This window comes from Lagenorhynchus albirostris, chromosome 12, assembly GCF_949774975.1.
Source record: "Lagenorhynchus albirostris chromosome 12, mLagAlb1.1, whole genome shotgun sequence".
Lineage (NCBI taxonomy): Eukaryota > Metazoa > Chordata > Mammalia > Artiodactyla > Delphinidae > Lagenorhynchus > Lagenorhynchus albirostris.
Genome location: NC_083106.1, coordinates 21,104,922 through 21,122,681, shown reverse-complemented (window position 1 = coordinate 21,122,681; position 17,760 = coordinate 21,104,922). Strand labels below are relative to the sequence as shown.

General features: G+C 42.2%; 1 protein-coding gene across 4 annotated transcripts in view; it reads right to left on the bottom strand.

Annotated features, from left to right (window-relative positions):
* ADAT2 (adenosine deaminase tRNA specific 2) overlaps nt 1–17,760 on the bottom strand; it is a 145,360-nt gene that overhangs the window by 47,727 nt on the left and 79,873 nt on the right. For 3 of the 4 annotated variants that reach the window (XR_009543864.1, XR_009543865.1, XR_009543866.1), the window contains one exon: nt 14,679–14,767. The exons of the other annotated variant lie outside the window; for it this stretch is intronic. The gene's annotated coding sequence lies outside the window, so the exon portion shown is untranslated. The remainder of the gene's footprint in view (nt 1–14,678; nt 14,768–17,760) is intronic. 4 annotated transcript variants of the gene reach the window in all.

The following is a 17,760-nucleotide window of genomic DNA, read 5'->3' as shown; positions in this document are numbered from 1 at the left end:
AAATGGTTCTTTGAAAATATTGATAAAATTGATAAACTTCTAGCTAAACTGATCAAGAAAAGAAAGAAGATAAACACTCACCAATATTAGGAATGAAAGAAGGGAAATCCTACACTATACTAGAAATCCTACAGACATTAAAGGGTCATAAGAGAATATGATGAACAAATTTATGCTATAATTTAAATTTAGATAAAATAGACAATTTCCTTGAAAAGAAAAAATTACCAAAATGTGCTCAGGAAGAAATAGAAAACCTAAATTCCCTATAAAAACTGAATAAATTGAATTCCTAATTCAATTGTCACTAAGATAATTCCCAGCCCAGAAGTCTTCACTGGAAAATTCTATGAGACACTTAAAGAAGAAATAATATAATCCCCACTTTCAAGAAGTCTCTCACACAATTCTAGCCCGGGGCGGGGGACTGCCCTAGGCACCTACACTGGGAAACCCGACCGCATTTGCCTGGGGCAGGCTGTGAGCAGAGCAGCTGGGGAACCCAAGGGCTGTGACCAAACGACCTCTCTGGCTACCCCCGTGACCGCATCGCAGGGAGCGGAACCAACTCTGCTTCACACATGGGTGGTGGGACCCCGGCTCTTGGGCAGTCCCCATGGCCAACCCTGTCCCTGCGCAGGACCAGGAGCTGGCAAAGGCCCAGGGAGCTGCCCCGGCACCCCGTGGGTCCTCACTGGTCCATAGAGCAGAGGTAAAGGTGGGGTGACTCTTTGTTTAGTGGTTTAATGCCCTCCTGGAAGGCCGGGCTGCGTCCACCATGTTCTCACTGTGTCCTGGGGTCCTCAGCGTGCCTGGCATGAGGCAGCCTTAATAGCTGTTGTACCGATGAACAAATGAATGCATAGACTGGGAACATGAAGGAACCCTCCAGGTGAGTAAGGATTATAGACAATGACATTGAGCCTGGAGAGGATCGAGAGCCCCAAGTCATGAAAGGGATGTTTGGGGTACTAATTCCTATAATGAAGGCACTAAAGTACAAAGAAGAAGAAGGAAAAAGAGAAGGAGTCATCTCTCACAGAAGGGGGGTTGCCAGAAGTGGGGAGTAGAAGGTGGAGGAAATGGATGAAAGTGGTCAAAAGTAACCAACTTCCAGTTATAAGATAAAGCAGTTTGGGGATGTAATGTACAACACTGTAACTATAGTTAACAATATTCTATATTTGGAGGTTGTTAAGAGGGACTTCCCTGGTGGTCCAGTGGTAAAGAATCCACCTCACAATGCAGGGAATGCAGGTTCGATTCCTGGTTTGGGAACTAAGATCCCACATGCCACGGGGCAACTAAGCCCGCGTGCTGCAACTACTGAGCTCGCGTGCCACAACTAGACCCCCTGGGCAGCAAACCACAGAGCCCACCCGCTCTGGAGCCCACGCATTATAACCAGAGAAGAGAAAACCACCAGGCCACAGCTAGAGGGGAGCCCACGCACCTCAATGGATATCCCGTGTGCCACAACTAAGACCTGACACAGCCTAAAATAAATAAATAAATAAATCTTAAAAAAAAGAGCTGCTAAGAGAGTAAATATTAAAAGTTCGTATCACAAGAAAATAAATTGCAACTGTGAGGTGATGCATGTTAACTAAACTTATCATGCTAGTTATTCTCCAGTATATACATATATCATATCATTATGTTGTACACCTTAAACTAACACAAAGTTGTAGGCCAATTATATCTCAATAAAACTGGGGAAAAACATTTAAAGAACAAAGAATATCAATCCTGCATAAACAGTTATAGATTACAGAGGAGGGAGGAACGCTTCCCAACTCATTCTATGAGGCCAGCATCACTCTGATATCCAGTAGACATCCCTTACTCCTGAGCAAGCAGTGTCCTTGCTCCGGACTCTTAAGCCTCAGGTAGCCCCATACTTTGAAGCGCACTCCTTAAGATTTTCTAAGGCCCCTCTGGTGCCTGGGATCAGCTGAGGCTTGCAATGACACCTGGGCAGGGAGCCTTGAGCTTGGACTGGGACCCTCAGAAGTCCTGGCCCCATATTCTTTCTTATCTGACCCTCTACCCTTCACCTGGGCTCAACCATATGCCCCTATTTGCTCAGGGATTCATACCTATAGGGTCAACCCGAGACCCCAGGGCAAGGTTCCAGTAACAGAAAGGAGGCCGGGCAAGCAGATTGCTCCCTCTGCCTAACACAATATTGCATTGAGGGATCATGAAAGGTTGGGCCTCCAGATGGTGCTGATATGCAGAGTGTGAGCGACTCTCGCTTATGTCAGACACATAGCAAGTTTAGGTCTCTGGGCTACTAAGAGTTCACTGCCAACACTTGGGTTTGAGCCACATATTTGGACCCATGCCTTGATTCTCACCCCCCTACATTCTGACTGCTGTGCTGCCCATGAGCACAGCCCCTGGAGGCAGCAGGCATCTTTTTCCTGTGGTGGCAAGAATGCCTCACCCTGTGCACTCCACACTCTGGCATCTGGGTTGACCATCCAAACCCTTCTGCAAGCTCTGTATGCCGTGTCAGGCAGTCCCCTGGAACTGGTTGCACCTGTCTCCTCTGGGGGCTTTAAGATCATTGCTCAGCACACCCATTGCCTTTCCGATTGATTTCTGCCTCTCACCTCTGACTGGTGCGGTTGTGCTAACCCAGGATGGTTTTAATCGTGCCAAATGATCAGGGGACATTGCTTGTACAGATGGCACTGCCCTTCCTGCTCTACCCACAGGCCCCCACGTCTTTTCGCAGCTCGTGGCAGTGTCTGGAAAGCAGCAGTGTGGTCAACATTGAGAAAGATCACATGCTAGAAGTGCACTGATTATAGTCTAAAGACTTCTACATCCATGCCCTGAAATTCCAAACAGTACATTGACCATGACCAGAAAAATAAATATCATTCACATTTCCCTGCACAACTGGGGTGAGACCTGCATTTGTGGTCACCACCAACAAAGCATAGTAACAACTTTACTGTGTCTCACTGGAAGCCAGTATTCATGGGTGGCAGATGGGTGATGTGACATCATGAGTAATGGTGTGATCAGCATTGAATCAAAGGTAGCAGAGAATTGCAGAGGTAATACGGCAAACAGTGCAAACAGATTCCAGCTTTGTGAGTAATACTAGCATTGCTACATCATCTCTAGTTGCGAGATAAGAAATAAGCCAAATGGAATATTACTCAGCCATAAAAAGGAATGAAATTGAGTTATTTGTAATGAAGTGGATGGACCTACAGTCTGTCATACAGAGTGAAGTAAGTCAGAAAGAGAAAAACAAATACCGTATGCTAACGCACATATATGGAATCTAAAAAAATGGCACTGATGAACCTAGTGGCAGGGCAGGAATAAAGACACAGACGTAGAGAATGGACTTGAGGACACAGAGGGGGAAGGGGAAGCTGGGACAAAGTGAGAGAGTGGCACTAACATATACACACTACCAAATGTAAAATAGATAGCTAGTGGGAAGCAGCTGCATAGCACTGGGAGATCGGCCGGGTGCTTTGTGACCACCTAGAGGGGTGGGATAGGGAGGGTGGGAGGGAGGGAGACGCAAGAGGGAGGGGATATGGGGATATATGTATATGTAAAGCTGATTCACTTTGTTATAAAGCATAAACTAACACACCATTGTAAAGCAATTATACTCCAGTAAAGATATTTAAAAAATAAAAAAATAAAAATTGAACATGGAAACTCAAAAAAAAAGAAAGAAAGAAAGAAGCCAGAAATGATACATTTGATAATAAAGAACTGGAAGAAACAGCTCCTGAACCTAAATAGGAAGAAATGTATGCTACAAAGAAACTTTATGTGCACCAATTAGACAATAAACAAATACTTGAACACCTCTTTTCTCCCTATGCCTGACAGAGGCCCACGGATTTTGTAATAAATTTTTAATCAAATTGTTTAGATAGACAAAGGCCTTGCAAAAAAAAAAAAAAATTGCCTGGAGCCCCACACAGTCTAGGGGCCCTCCTGCTAATACCAAACCAAACACATCACACAGAAAAGAGACCAGCATCCCTCAAGATCTCATATTGAGATGCTCACGAGGGCATTTTTGAGACATGAGTTCACTGCACAAAGATTGCTATTCTTTTTTTTTTTTTTTTCCTATATCTGTTTCAGGAACTAATACAGTTACGTGGGCAGCAGATTGGAGGCCCTTTTTAAGAAAAAGAATGCAATACAAAATTATACACTAAAAATGAGATACAAACATGAACACTTATTCACAACAAATCACTAATTTTACAAAGCTGACAAGTACCACGAACAGAAAGTCCAGGAAGGTAACAAATGTTCTTGGTCAGTAATCGTCCGTGTCACCTCTATGCTACTTTTTCCTTGCCTTTTTTGACTCATACTTGGTTTTTGTGATATGATTTGTCAATGGAGAGACTAAAAAGGTAATTTATTTTCTCCCTAACGTAGTCAAATGCATTGCTTATTATCACATTAGGATTCATAAAACATGCACCTTCACACACAGATGTACTATCTGTACGGTTTTCATCACATGAACACAAAGATCCTTCTAAATTCTATTTCCACAATCCCCGTTAAAAAGGAAAACAAATGGCATGTTTATATTTAAATCCATTGCATTATTGAGTATATTCCTGCAGGAGAGAATTCCAGACCAAAAGCCAGGCATCGGGATGTCTCCACCAGAGCAACCTCTGAATTCTGTGGCCTTTCTCTCATCCTCCTCTATCTCACCAAAGACTTGGCTCAATCTGGGGCACGGGCTGCAAAGCCCTGTTCTGGAATCTAACTTTCTCAATCCTTCTTGAACTCTCTCCCCTTCTCCAGCTTAGAGGTTCTTCATCTGCTCATGACAGGGACCAGTGATGCCCAATTTCATCTTCTTTCAAACCACTCCTATCTCATGTTTGGGCTGAGGACTTTGGCACATAGAGACCAAGAACTTGACATTCTTATTCTCAGCTTTCTATGTGCTTCCATCCTTGTTATCTGGGCCTGAGCAAAGAGTCCCAGAGATCAGGGGAAGAAATTCAAAAAATAAGAGTAGAAAACACCTGGGTTGTCATCCATGAGGTACCACCAGTGAGTACCAAATCCTAGTCAGGTTCATTTTCAGGCAAATCGCTCTTGACAGATGTCCTAAGTTTTAGAGTTATTGGATTTTTGCAAATAATATTCCCTGAGTTAACCTCTTGCTACATAATCTAATTTTTAAGAAGAGTTATTTAGGGCACAGAGTGCTCTATTGTTTTAATATCAATTAAGACTACGACCAAGAGAAAAGCCGGTTTCGGGCTTCCCTGATGGCACAGTGGTTAAGAATCTGCCTACCAATGCAAGGGACATAGGTTCGGGCCCTGGCCCGGGAAGATCCCACATGTCTCGGAGCAACTAAGCCCGTGCGCCACAACTACTGAGCCTGAGCTCTAGAGCCCATGAGCCACAACTACTGAGCCCGCATGCCACAACTACTGAAGCCCACACGCCTAGAGCCCGTGCTCCGCAACAAGAGAAGCCACGACAATGAGAAGCCTGTGCACCGCAACGAAGAGTAGCCCCCACTCGCTGCAACTAGAGAGAGCCTGCACACAGCAACGAAGACCCAACACAGCCAAAAAATTAATTAATTTTTTTTTTTTTAAATGCCTGTTTCCCTGCAGAAGGGCTTGAATGTAAAGCATCTCTCCAATTCAGCTGTGAGGGGATGTGAATGGGAGCCCTGAAAACAGGGCAAAGCTGTTCACTTCCCTAAAAATAATTTTTTTAACTGCAATATACTCTTTCAAGCAGTCAAGGGGCAATTTTTCAATGCTCCACTCGAGGTAAAGACATATCTCCCCTCTTGCATTCTCACCCAGGAAAAGAGCCTGTCTTACCTACTGTGTGCTTTCTCACACTTTATTTAGACATGAAATTCTAACAGCTTAAAAATAACCTGGGATATGTACATATTCCTCTGTATGTATCAAATATTTAAACATTTAAAACAACAATACAGGAAAAATAATTTGGAGATGGCTGTGGCCCATTCCCTCTCTCCTTTCTCTGGCCTACCTCCCATCTCCACAGGGACCCTCCTCCTCCTTTTCCCAGATTTCTGGCCATTTGCTAGCAAGGCAGTTTTTTAACTCATTATTTTGCCCATTTATCAGCCTTCAGCCCGCTTCTCTTTATTCCTGTCCACATGGCCCCCCTACCCAACAATTTTCATTCTTTCTCCTTCCTTGAGACAGCAGGTTTCATAACCTCAACTGGGAATGGTTGGGCATACCCCACCGCTGGGAGGCATGGTCCCTTTTATCCAGAGGAATGACAGGCGAGGGGGCCACACAAGGGTGTGGACATGGGGACAGAGTGGGGCTGGGATTCTGCCAGGCCTCCTGCTAACCTGAACAGAGTGCTTTTGTGTCCCCCACTGCATGGGAATAGAAATGGAAAGTGTGGGTCCCAGGATGCTGGAAGTGCTCATGTTAAATTGTTTGGGGATTGTTAGGTGATTAGCATATTGATTGTTGCCACAGACCCCAAACTCTGGATCTCCCCAAGACCCTTCAGCCTTCCCTCATTTCTGTTGCTGTCCCAGCCCAGCCCCTTCAGTTAGTGAAAAGGAAAAATTGTAATAGATAAGAAATGGCAGAAATGAACAGAAAAACAACATTCATGGCCTTTTGTGACAAATTCCCGAGTTTACCTTCCTAAGGCTGAAAGAAAACTATTCTGTCTGAAACAAAAAGGAAGTGAATGGTTAGCTCGAATAATGTAGGGCTTAGTCGCTCAAGCTGCAGAATCAGACAGGCATGGCTTCGATTCCCAGCTGGGCTGTTCCCTCTCTGAGGGACCACTTTATTCAGCCCTCCAAGCCTCAGCGTTCTCATCTAGAGAGTGGAGATGATAATCTGCCCTTCCTCACTGAGCTGTTGTACACATGCAGTGAGACAGTTATAATGGGCTTGACCTAGATTATAACAAGGACTCAAGAGATGGAAGGCGGTCCTACTTTTCCAAAGCAATGTAATGTAGAAACTAAAGGACTAATTAGAGAGGAAGGTATTTGCTGCCCTTTAGGAACTCACAGTCTAATAAAAGCAGCAAAGAAAAAATAAATAACAGTATAGTTCAGGAAAAGATCAGTGTTACAGACAACAGCCACTAAAAGAGACAAGAGAAATTTGTGAACACTTGAGGAAGGGTTTCAAGATGCTGCAAAGGGCACAGAACATTCGCTTAACTTTAAGAAATCAGAATTGTTTATGTACAGCCATTCCCATACTGTCTTTATTATCCTTAAAGTTCAGAGATAGTGGAAAATTACAGACGGTTTTGGAGGACAAAGTCTGTGACTACAATTGAAATTGGCCTGAATCTTAGCCTTCTGCCCTTAATGGCTAGGATAATCCTATCGAAGGGAAAATCGGAATAAGCTCTAATAAGATAATTGTGGAGACGGCCATGAGGATGCTCACCTCAGCCCCATGATCTTAGACAACTTGCAGGAATAGCTGACCACTAATCGTATCTGCTCCTATCACCCATCTCTTTTAGGCAGTCCTCAGTCTAATCATCAACAAGCCAAGGCCATTTTTTTTATCCCCCATACAGTCATGTCCTCAACTCTTATATTGCTGCAAGGACCAATCAAGGCCCAAGGATGAAAAAATTATTTTTCCCTCAAATATTTTATTATTAATAATTTTACATATTAATAAAAGTGAAATTAGATTAATAAAAAAGAGTAGCAAAAGCACAAACTTAGATGTGTAAGGAAAAAGCCCATTATATTGCATTGTAAAATGACGCTCAAGATTCTCTAGGCCATAGATGTCAGCTTCCTTGAGCAATCAGAAGAGGCCCTGATGGGGCACTCAGCGGGCAAAGCCATTAGGAAATTCTGGAAAAATGAGGTCAATCGTACTCAGAGCATCTGGCAGGGGTCTAGTGTATACCAGATGCTGGGTCCATTCTGTTCTCTCGGCTTCTACCATGGCCAATCTGTAGCACCTGGAGTAACCCAAAGTGTAGGAAAGAGAATCCTCAGCTGATTCAGCAGCAGAGCATGGAAAGAGGAGAAAAAACTCATCAGCACATGGCTCAGACAAGCCAAATGCAAATTAGAATCTGGGCTGGCGCACTCTGGCATTGTCAGGTTAAACATACAGACACTGGATTAAGGTGTCACAGTGATGGTCACCCTAACCTTCTGGCCTCCTGAGTCACACTGGCTGCTGAGTACCCTTGCCCAGTGAACTGAGGGTCCCCCCAGTCCTTCAGCGCTGTATCTTCTATTTCTTCTATCATATCCCATGGTTCTTTTTTCTTGGTTTGCTCCCATTTTGTACTTGCCGTATCTTCTACTAGCTTCCTAAGAAATGATAAGTGGAAATGTTTTGAGACCTTGTATGTCTGCAAGCAGAAATTTTATTTTATCTTCACACTTGAGTGAAGAGCTTGAGTCAGCACAGAATTCTGGGTCAGAAAGAATTTTCCTTCAGAATTCTACCATCTTCTAGCTCTACTGTCATTTAGTCTCAGCGTTGCTTTGAGAAGTCCAAAACCATTCTGACTCCTGATACCCTGTAAGTGTCTGAAGCATATCAGAGATTCTGCGTTTGTAGAATCTTCTTTTCATCCTCAGTATTCCTAAATTCTATGATGATGTGCCTTGGACTGCATCTTTTTCTTTTATAGTGCTCGGCAGGGATCCCTTTCAAATCCCTTTTAATCAAGAAACTGATGTTTTTCAGGCCTAGAAAATATTGTGAATTATTTATTGGTAATTTATTCCCTTCATTTTTCTCTGTTCTTTGTGTCTGGAAATCCTGTTATTCAGATGTTAAGACAGTCTGGACCGGTCCTCTAATTCATCAATCTTTCCTCTAATCATTTATCTCTTTGCCTTTTTGTTTGCTCTACTTTCTTCAGAATTTCCTTATTTTATCTTCCAACCCTTCAATTGAGCTTTTCAACTGCTAACATGTTTTTAATTTCCAAAAACTCTTTTTATGTTTCCTGAATGTTTCTATTTTATAGCGTCCTATTTTTTTTATTTTCTGGATGCAATCCCTTCTCTTATTTCTTGAGGCTATTGATAGCGTTTTAAATATATTATTCCTTTCTATATAGTTTTTGTTGACTACATGCTGCATTTGCTGCTTTTTTATTTGGGTGTCTCTGTTTCATTTCAGAGCTTTCCCCAGAAGCAAGACAGTTTTTTGTTGTCCATTCGCGTTTAAGACAGATGTTAAAAAATCAATCTGTGTCCCTAAGAAGGTGGGAGGGGCTGTCAACCCACCGCTTCCCATTAGAGGACTTATCTGGACAGCTTCATGCTCTCCAATTTCACCATCTGTAGGTCTTTTTTCTTTGATTGATTAGATGCCCTGAGATTTCTCTTTCAAACTCTTGCCTGGAGATCTAACTGCCAGGGGTCTGGGAGTCAAATAAGGAAGATGAGTGGTGGAGGAGGAATGTCTTGGCATTCGAGATTGTTAGTTGTGTGCATGTGTGTACCGTACATAGATAAACTGTCTTAGTCAGCTCCATGGCCCTCTCCACAAAAAATTAATGAGGGAGCATTTAAAATATACCAATCTTGGGAATTCTTTGGAGGTCCAGTGGTTAAGACGCCTCCCTTCCACTGCAGGTTCAATCCCTGGTCAGGGAACTAAGATCCCACATGCAGCATGGCACAGCAAAAATATACATATATATCTATCTTAAGACACGCTCCTCTACTCTCTTGGCCCTGAAGTTCACAGAGTGAGTCTGTGGGAGCCTGGGCCCCCACTCTGCCTGCTGCAGGGCACTCTCATCTCCGGAAGTATTTTTAAAGCAAATTCTTATAACTCCCTGAAAAACTTGTCATGTTGACTTAGGAACTGTCCTTAGAGGCTGATATGAGCCTCTTCATTTAATGATAAAGATGAGAGAATTCCTTGCATTAAAAAAATAGATTTGTGGGAATTCCCTGGTGGTCCAGTGGTTAGGACTCAGTGCTTTCACTGCGGTGGCCTGAGTTGAATCCCTGGTTCTGGAATTAATAACCCACAGGACATGCGGCAAGGCCACAAATAAATAAATAAATAGATTTGTGATAAATCCAGGCACTCTACTTAACACTGGTCTTCCATTTTCCTTCACCTCATAAACACCCTCCAGCCCTGGATAGAGCAAGAGTGCTTCATGCATGCATGCATGCATCCATTGATTTCATTCACTAAATATTTATTGAAAGTTCCCTATGTGCCAGGCACTTTTCTAAGAACCGGATGTACAACGGTGAACAACAACAACATATCCTACTCTCATCCTGGCTGACATGGGTAAGACAGAAAATTATAAAGAACAGCAGTAGGGGCTTTTCTGGAGGCGCAGTGGTTAAGAATCCGCCTACCAATGCAGGGGACATGGGTTCAAGCCCTCGTCCAGGAAGATCCCATATGCCGCGGAACAACTAAGCCCGCGAGCCACAACTACTGAGCCTGCGCTCTAGAGCCCGCGAGCCACAACTACTGAGCCCACATGCCACAACTACTGAAGCCTGCATGCCTAGAGCCTGTGTTCCACAACAAGAGAAGCCACCGCCATGGACATATATACACTACCAAATGTAAAATAGATAGCTAGTGGGAAGCAGCTGCATAGCACAGGGAGATCAGCTCGGTGCTTTGTGACCACCTAGAGGGGTGGGATAGGGAGGGCGGAAGGGAGATGCAAGAGGGAGGGGATATGGGGATATATGGGTATGTAAAGCTGATTCACTTTGTTATAAAGCAGAAACTAACACACCACTGTAAAGCAATTATACTCCAATAAAGATGTTAAAGTTAATTAATTTAATTAATTTAAAAAAAGAGAAGCCACCACAATGAGAAGCCCACACACCGCAGCGAAGAGTAGCCCTCACTCACCGCAACTAGAGAAAAGCCCACATGCAGCAACAAAGACCCAACACAGCCAAAAATAAAATAACTAAATTTATAAATAAATAAATAAAAATTAAAAGAACCGCAGTAAATATACAGTAGGGTGTGGCAAGCAGAATAATGTCCGTGTCCTAATCCCTGGAGCTTTTGAATATGCTATGTCACATGGCAAAAGGGAATTAAGGTGGAGAATCAGTTGGGGAGAAATAGGGAGATTATCCTGGATTGTCTGGGTGGGCCCAATGTAACCACAAGGATCCTTATTATAAGTGAAAAAGGGAGACAGGAGAGTCAGAGTCAAGAGTGAGACAATGTCAAAGACTTGTCCGTCATTGCTGGCTTTGAAGATGGAAGGGGGCCATGAGCCAAGACATTCAGGCAGCTCAGAAGCTGGAAAGGGCAAGGAAATGGATTCTTTCCTAGAACCTCTAAAAGGAATTCAGCCTCTTCCAACACATTTTACATTTCTCATCTCCAGAAATGTGAGATCATAAATTTATTTTGTTTGAAGCCACTAAGCTTGTGCTAATTTGTTATAGCAGCAATAAGAAACTAATAGAGATGGGGTGCAAAGGTGGAAGCAGAGATAGTTTAATCACTGGGCACTTACCATGTGCCAGACACTGGGTTAGATGTTGATGATAAAAAGAGAAAAGATATGGTTCCTATCATCAAAAAGTACACAGTCTTGGGCTTCCCTGGTGGCGCAGTGGTTGAGAGTCCGCCTGCCGATGCAGGGGACACGGGTTCGTGCCCCAGTCCGGGAAGATCCCACATGCCGCGGAGCGGCTGGGCCTGTGAGCCATGGCTGCTGAGCCTGCGCGTCCGGAGCCTGTGCTCTGCAACGGGAGAGGCCACAACAGTGAGAGGCCCGCATACCGCAAAAAAAAAAAAAAAAAAAAAAAAAAAAAAAAGATCAAGAAGGCCCTTGGCAGTGTCAATATTTACAGGAAACAGGAAAAAAAGGAGTCAGCAAAGGCATATAGAGAGAGGCCCGTAAGAAAGTTGGATCTCGGTAGCCACAGGAAGAGCAAGTTTCAAAAGTGTGAAAATAGCAGTGTGAAATCTTAGAAAGGATGACGAAAGGACGATCAGTTGGAGAAGGAGCCAACAAATTAGGAAGTCATCATAAAGACGGACAAGATGATTTCAGAGGTGTGAAGGAAGAAGCTAGACTGAAGAGTTAAGAGGTAGATTTTTTTAAAATAAGTGTAACAACTATAGACATCTTTTAAAGATGAAAAGTTAACAAAACAGAAACACAGAGTGATAAAAGAAATTTTATGTGGCCATATGTAGAAGATGATTTTATTTAACCTGAATTTCCTTTTGAATCAAGTAAAGGTGAATCAAGGGGAAAGAGAGGCAAATGGCCATTTTGTACCCACAGGTCTACAGCTACGGCAAACTAGCCCCCATGTTTACCCACAGGCACTGAACGCTGGGGCGATATTCAAAGAGCTCATTTTGGTCTTTAATTTCATTTTATACTTCTTCTCGCTAATCATATCTCCCTCTACATCACCAACTCCCACTCCCTCAGTGGTCTCCCCCACATTCACATCCTGTCCTTCTCTCTCTCCTTGCCTCTCCTCTCCAGGGCTAGATATCGAGTTCACTCACTCACAGAGAACACTATTTTGTTTTTTTTTAATAAAAAAATCTATTTCCCCAGGATAACAGTCAGAAAAAATTATAACAGTTGTAATCATAATTGGACTCTTAGTGTTAAAAGAAGAGAGGCTGACTTAGCCACCATAAGGAATCAGAAAACCCACCAGGACATGGGACTTTCACAGTCAAAACCAGGGAAGTCCAGGAAAACTTGGACAAGTTGGTCACCCCCAATGGCAAGCTGTCACGATCTGAGGTCACGGGAGGAAGTTGTTACTCTCCATTTCTCTCTCATGGCGATTGTGCTTCTTCAGAAGAGTCTTTGCTGTTTTCTTGCTAGGAATAAACCAGTCTTCCATGACCCACATCCTAGGAGGAGCTAATCTGAATGACTTAGCTAATAACCTTTGCCCAATCCCTCTCCACCCCCTACACATACACACACAGGGATCCCAGCCAGCCTAGGAGTGGGCTGCCCTTGGGTCAGGTGACAACCCCATCCAATCTGCGAGCATCTCTTTATAAAGCTAGTTGGCTAATTTCCTAAGCCCTTAGCTTTCTTTTGTAAGATAATTTCAGAGCAAAATGGAGCTGGGTGTGGTAGGTACCACGTCATAGATATTGTTTGCTAACCTAGGACAGTGTATTAGTCTGCTAGGACTGCCATAACCACCTTCTGGCTTTTTCCTGTGTGCTCACATTCCTGGCATTTCTCTCTCTCTCTTATACTAAGGACACCAGTCATATTGGATTAGGGTCACCCTTACAGTCTCATTTACCTTTATTACCTCTTTTAAGGCCCTATGTCCAAATACAGTCACATTAGGGGATAGAGCTTCAAATTATGAATCTGAGAAGGACATAATTCTGTCCATAACAGTCAACATTAATCCCTGTTTGGGGGAAGAGCTGCTCCCTCACTCTCACCCTGTGGTTCTGGCAGGGTCTGTCTATCATAGGACTGCCCCACCTGCCCTGGCCATAAGAGTGGGCATGTGACCAAGACAGGGCCTATGATAGTACTCCATTGCTCTGACTCTAGTAACTAGTCCACAGCTGAACAGCTAAGTCAAGTTCAGCCATTAGAGTTCCCCTCTCCAGGTTTTGGCTTTTTAAAAACAGGATCTTCCCTTTTATTTTATACAACTGGAAGGATATGAATCTGGAACAGCCATATTTTTACCACATGTTTTTACTACAGGTTGAAAGCCTGTATGTCGGAGGAGAGAATTAAACTGATGTAGAAAGGAAATGGAGAAAACAATGTGGGAAGGAGAGGGTACGTGATGTTACCTAGCCCCTGATTCTAGACCTGTTGCTGCAGGAGCTAATCTGACTCCTAGTTTACACAGTTCTTCCTCTCTGAGAGCTACCCTGGGTCTTTCGAATAATTTCCCCTTTTTGATTAGGCTAAGTTCAGGAGTGATTTCTCTGACTTAACTGAATATACATGAGGGCTAACATGGTCCCCCAATTCCCACCAACCACTGCAAGGTATACTCAGGTGGGAATAAATATAATAAACATGTAGGTCTGGGCAGTTAGGCATCCAAAACAAATACAGGTGGCTTCACTGTGGTCAGGAACTCCAGGCAAATGAGCACACAGTACCCAGCAACTGTTTTGGAGGAATGAAGGCAACACCCTCTGGAGGTCAAAGGTTCAGATGTTCAGGAAGATAGAGAAGTTTAGGATACAGAAGTTTGAAAAGATACAGAAGTATACAAAGATACAGACAGATGTTTGGGAAGAACGGTGAACATGGAGGAAAAAAACCAATATAGACTTCTACTTGAATTAAGAAAATCAAAGTGAATTGCTTAAGAACAACTGAATGAATTGCCTTACCACATAAAATAAATCACTGGGGCTTTAGGAACTGCTTTGGGGAAATACAGATGGTCAAGATGACTCGATGTTACTGACTGTAATACCAAACTGTCTGGCAATGGTGATTGCCATCAAACATTAACAGTTGATGTCACTTAAGTACTTTTGGGCACCTATTAGGGACTCAGAGAGAAGAACGCAAAAGAAACAGGAGGCTCTGACCTCAAATGTTGAAGTGTTATATAGAAGACAAGGCTTGACACACCTGAAACACAAGAGTTTAAGAGAACATAAAGGCTAGAATATATGGCATCTTACCTCAAGATTTCAGTAACATAGAAGCAACTGAAGGCTTTTGCATCTCTACTTATGACTTTAGAGGATTCCGTTTCCTAAATTGGACCAGCCTAAAAGGGAAAATATAAAACTCTGAGTATTACCAACAGCACTTTTTTGCCCAATGAAACTCAATATATCCAAGCCAGAAACATAGAGAATAATATTAATTTTGGCCAATTGGTAAGCACTAGAGGGCTTTAAACATCATCTGTATCCCCCCAGGCACTCTAACATGAAGTTGAATACAAAGAGAATGTCCCAGAATGTTGAATTACCTTTTACCCACACAGTGTGGACTTGAGATCGCGTGGATAAAAATGACAGCAAATAGAGCAACGGGAGAATAAAATATTACAATGTTGTGCTTTATTAAAAAATGTTAGAAGAGAGATGTTTGCTTTAAATTTCATAAATAGTACTTCCTTAAGCTCTTAATTGTTCATATAATACTTGGAATCTAAAGGCGAAAATAAAATTAGGATAACATAAATAATTCGTTAACAAAGTAAACACAACCACAATCGAATGTCTGAATGAACAGAAGTTACATGAAATGATTCCAGGGTCTATTTTTATTATTCCCATGTCTTTAGAGAAGGAGGAAACTGTTTAATCATGCAATTGCTCAGATTTTCCTGCAATGCAAGTTTCAATTCTCTGCATCTTTATACAATTGCAATTTTTTAAAAGATAGAGCTTTATCAGAAAAAAAAAAAGGCAGTCCTAATACAATCCAGAAATATTTTTGAGGTCAAAGCTTACTTTCACATACATGGAGTGAAAAAATTTAACTTAACTGAAATGCATCAAAGCATGCTCATTATTATACACACCCATGCACATTTCGGACGTTCCATATTACTTTTCCTGGACACCCAGGTGGGTTCTAAGGAAAACTCTAATGGATTACGTTTCATCTACACAGCTAAAAGAAGGAGAATTGCACTCTCCTAACTTGGTGGTGGTTTCTTACTCAAATTTGAGATTAAAGAGGTTTAAGTTCTTGCAATCACAGCTCTTTAGATCACATCAATGAGTCTTCACAGACTTACCTTCACGAGAAATTGTACAACTGAAGAGATGAGAGAACAATGATATCCTCTTTAATTAGAGGTTTTGTGGATCCATTCTGTGGATATTATAGACATCCTTCAACTTGATTCTGACACATTTAAGGCAACTGAGGAAAAAAAGGTAAACGGATCCCCTAACAACTTTAGCTATGCCTCTCATTAATCACTATTTTCAAGGGGCCATAGAACTTCCCGTGGTTAATGGTTAACACCATCTGGTGGCCTGCAGGACAAGTGGCAAACGTAGACTATCAGGGCTCAAGGAGTCTTGAGAGGCCACTTACATCCATCTCTCTGCCTTTAGGCAGAAGTGGGGAAATATGAGATGCTATCAAATTTTTGAAGACTTTCAAGAAAGTAGATTCTAAGACATAAAAACAGTAACTCCAAAAACACTTCAGTGTCTAGCAACCCGCATCATCAACTCTCACTGTCATTGTCAAGATATTTTAAATCTGTGAGCCTGGAAAATAGATGCATGACACAACAACTAATCTCTGGATGTCAACACGCTTGCCAATTGTGTGACTCCCCAGAAAATATACACAGCTCATATCTGCACTGTAAAAAAAGAAGTGCTCGAAGCCCTCATCATTTCTAAAGGGGTTCTAAGCCAGAATGATTTCCACTCTCTTGAGAATAAAATATTGATTTCAGGAGAGTGGAACCACCTGTCCCATTTCTATTTACCAGGACTAGTCAAGATTTGAGATTTTCAAATTTTATTGTTCTCTTTGTTTCTTCTCTTTGAAATTTGTTTTTACATGGGAAACATCAATGTGAACATGTGCTTTAAGGACTTGAAAAGAAACACACCCTTTAAATGCTAACTGTGTCTATAATTATTTAGCACCTGCTCAAATAAAGGCAAGAATTTCTCCAAACGAAGAGTGTTGCTTATTTTTGTTGATCATAGGATCCTGGAGAATAAGGTGGGATTTTGGAAGGGAGAGGAAATAAAGCCCTGAGAGTATGACAAGGAGAAACTAGGTTAAACTATGGTAGTTGCAAATCAAAAATATCACAAGCCAATGACTGTATTCTTTGTTTTTCTTTGATCACATCAAATCTCAATTCATATCACAAATTATATCACGCTGTGGAGTTCGTTGCTCTATCAATCCCAGTTCATACCTGAGAGCCCTGGGTGACATCATGTTCTTAACCAGAGGTGCCTTGAAGAATAAATTGAGGAAACAGAACGTAAGATGGTTACAGACCTACAAGTCAGGATATAAAAAGATCTGTGGCTATTCCAAAACAGATGTTTACGGTGAAAAGAAGCTGCCCGAGAATTTCCATGGAAAGAATAGCAGAAGGAAAAGAAGTAGAAGGAGAAAGTGGAAACATTTAAGAAGACATACAAAGAAGAATGGAAATAAAAGCAAAGGGAGAAGATGGCAGCATCAATCTGTGTGTGGTGAGATAGAAATGTGACTTCCAGGGAAGGCGAATGCACGTGTGTCTATATGTAGGTGCGTGTGTGTGCGCACATGTACAGAGTATGAGGAAAAGAGCTTGGGATCTGAAATCTGGATTCAAAACACCTGTATTTTGAACCCAGATTTAGCCTTCTCTGGTGACATGACCATAGGTACATGCGTTAGTTTGCTAGGGCTACCAAAATAAAGCACCACAGACTGGTGGTGCTAGCTAAACCAACAGAAATTTATTTTCTCACACCTCTGGAGGCTAGAAGTCCAAGATCAAAGCGTTATCAGAGTTGGTTTCTTTCGAGGCCTTGTAGATGACCATTCTTCTTCTCCCTGTGTCTTCACATGGTTTTCCCTCTGCACCTGTTTGTGTCCTAATTTCCTTTTATAAGGACACCAGTCATATTGGACTAGAACCTACCCTAATGACTTCATCTTCATTTAATTATCTCATTAAAGGACTGATCTCCAAATACAGTCACATTGTGAGGTACTGAGGGTTAGGACTTCAACATAACATTATGTAACCTTTTCAAGGTCCTTTTTTTTTTTAAA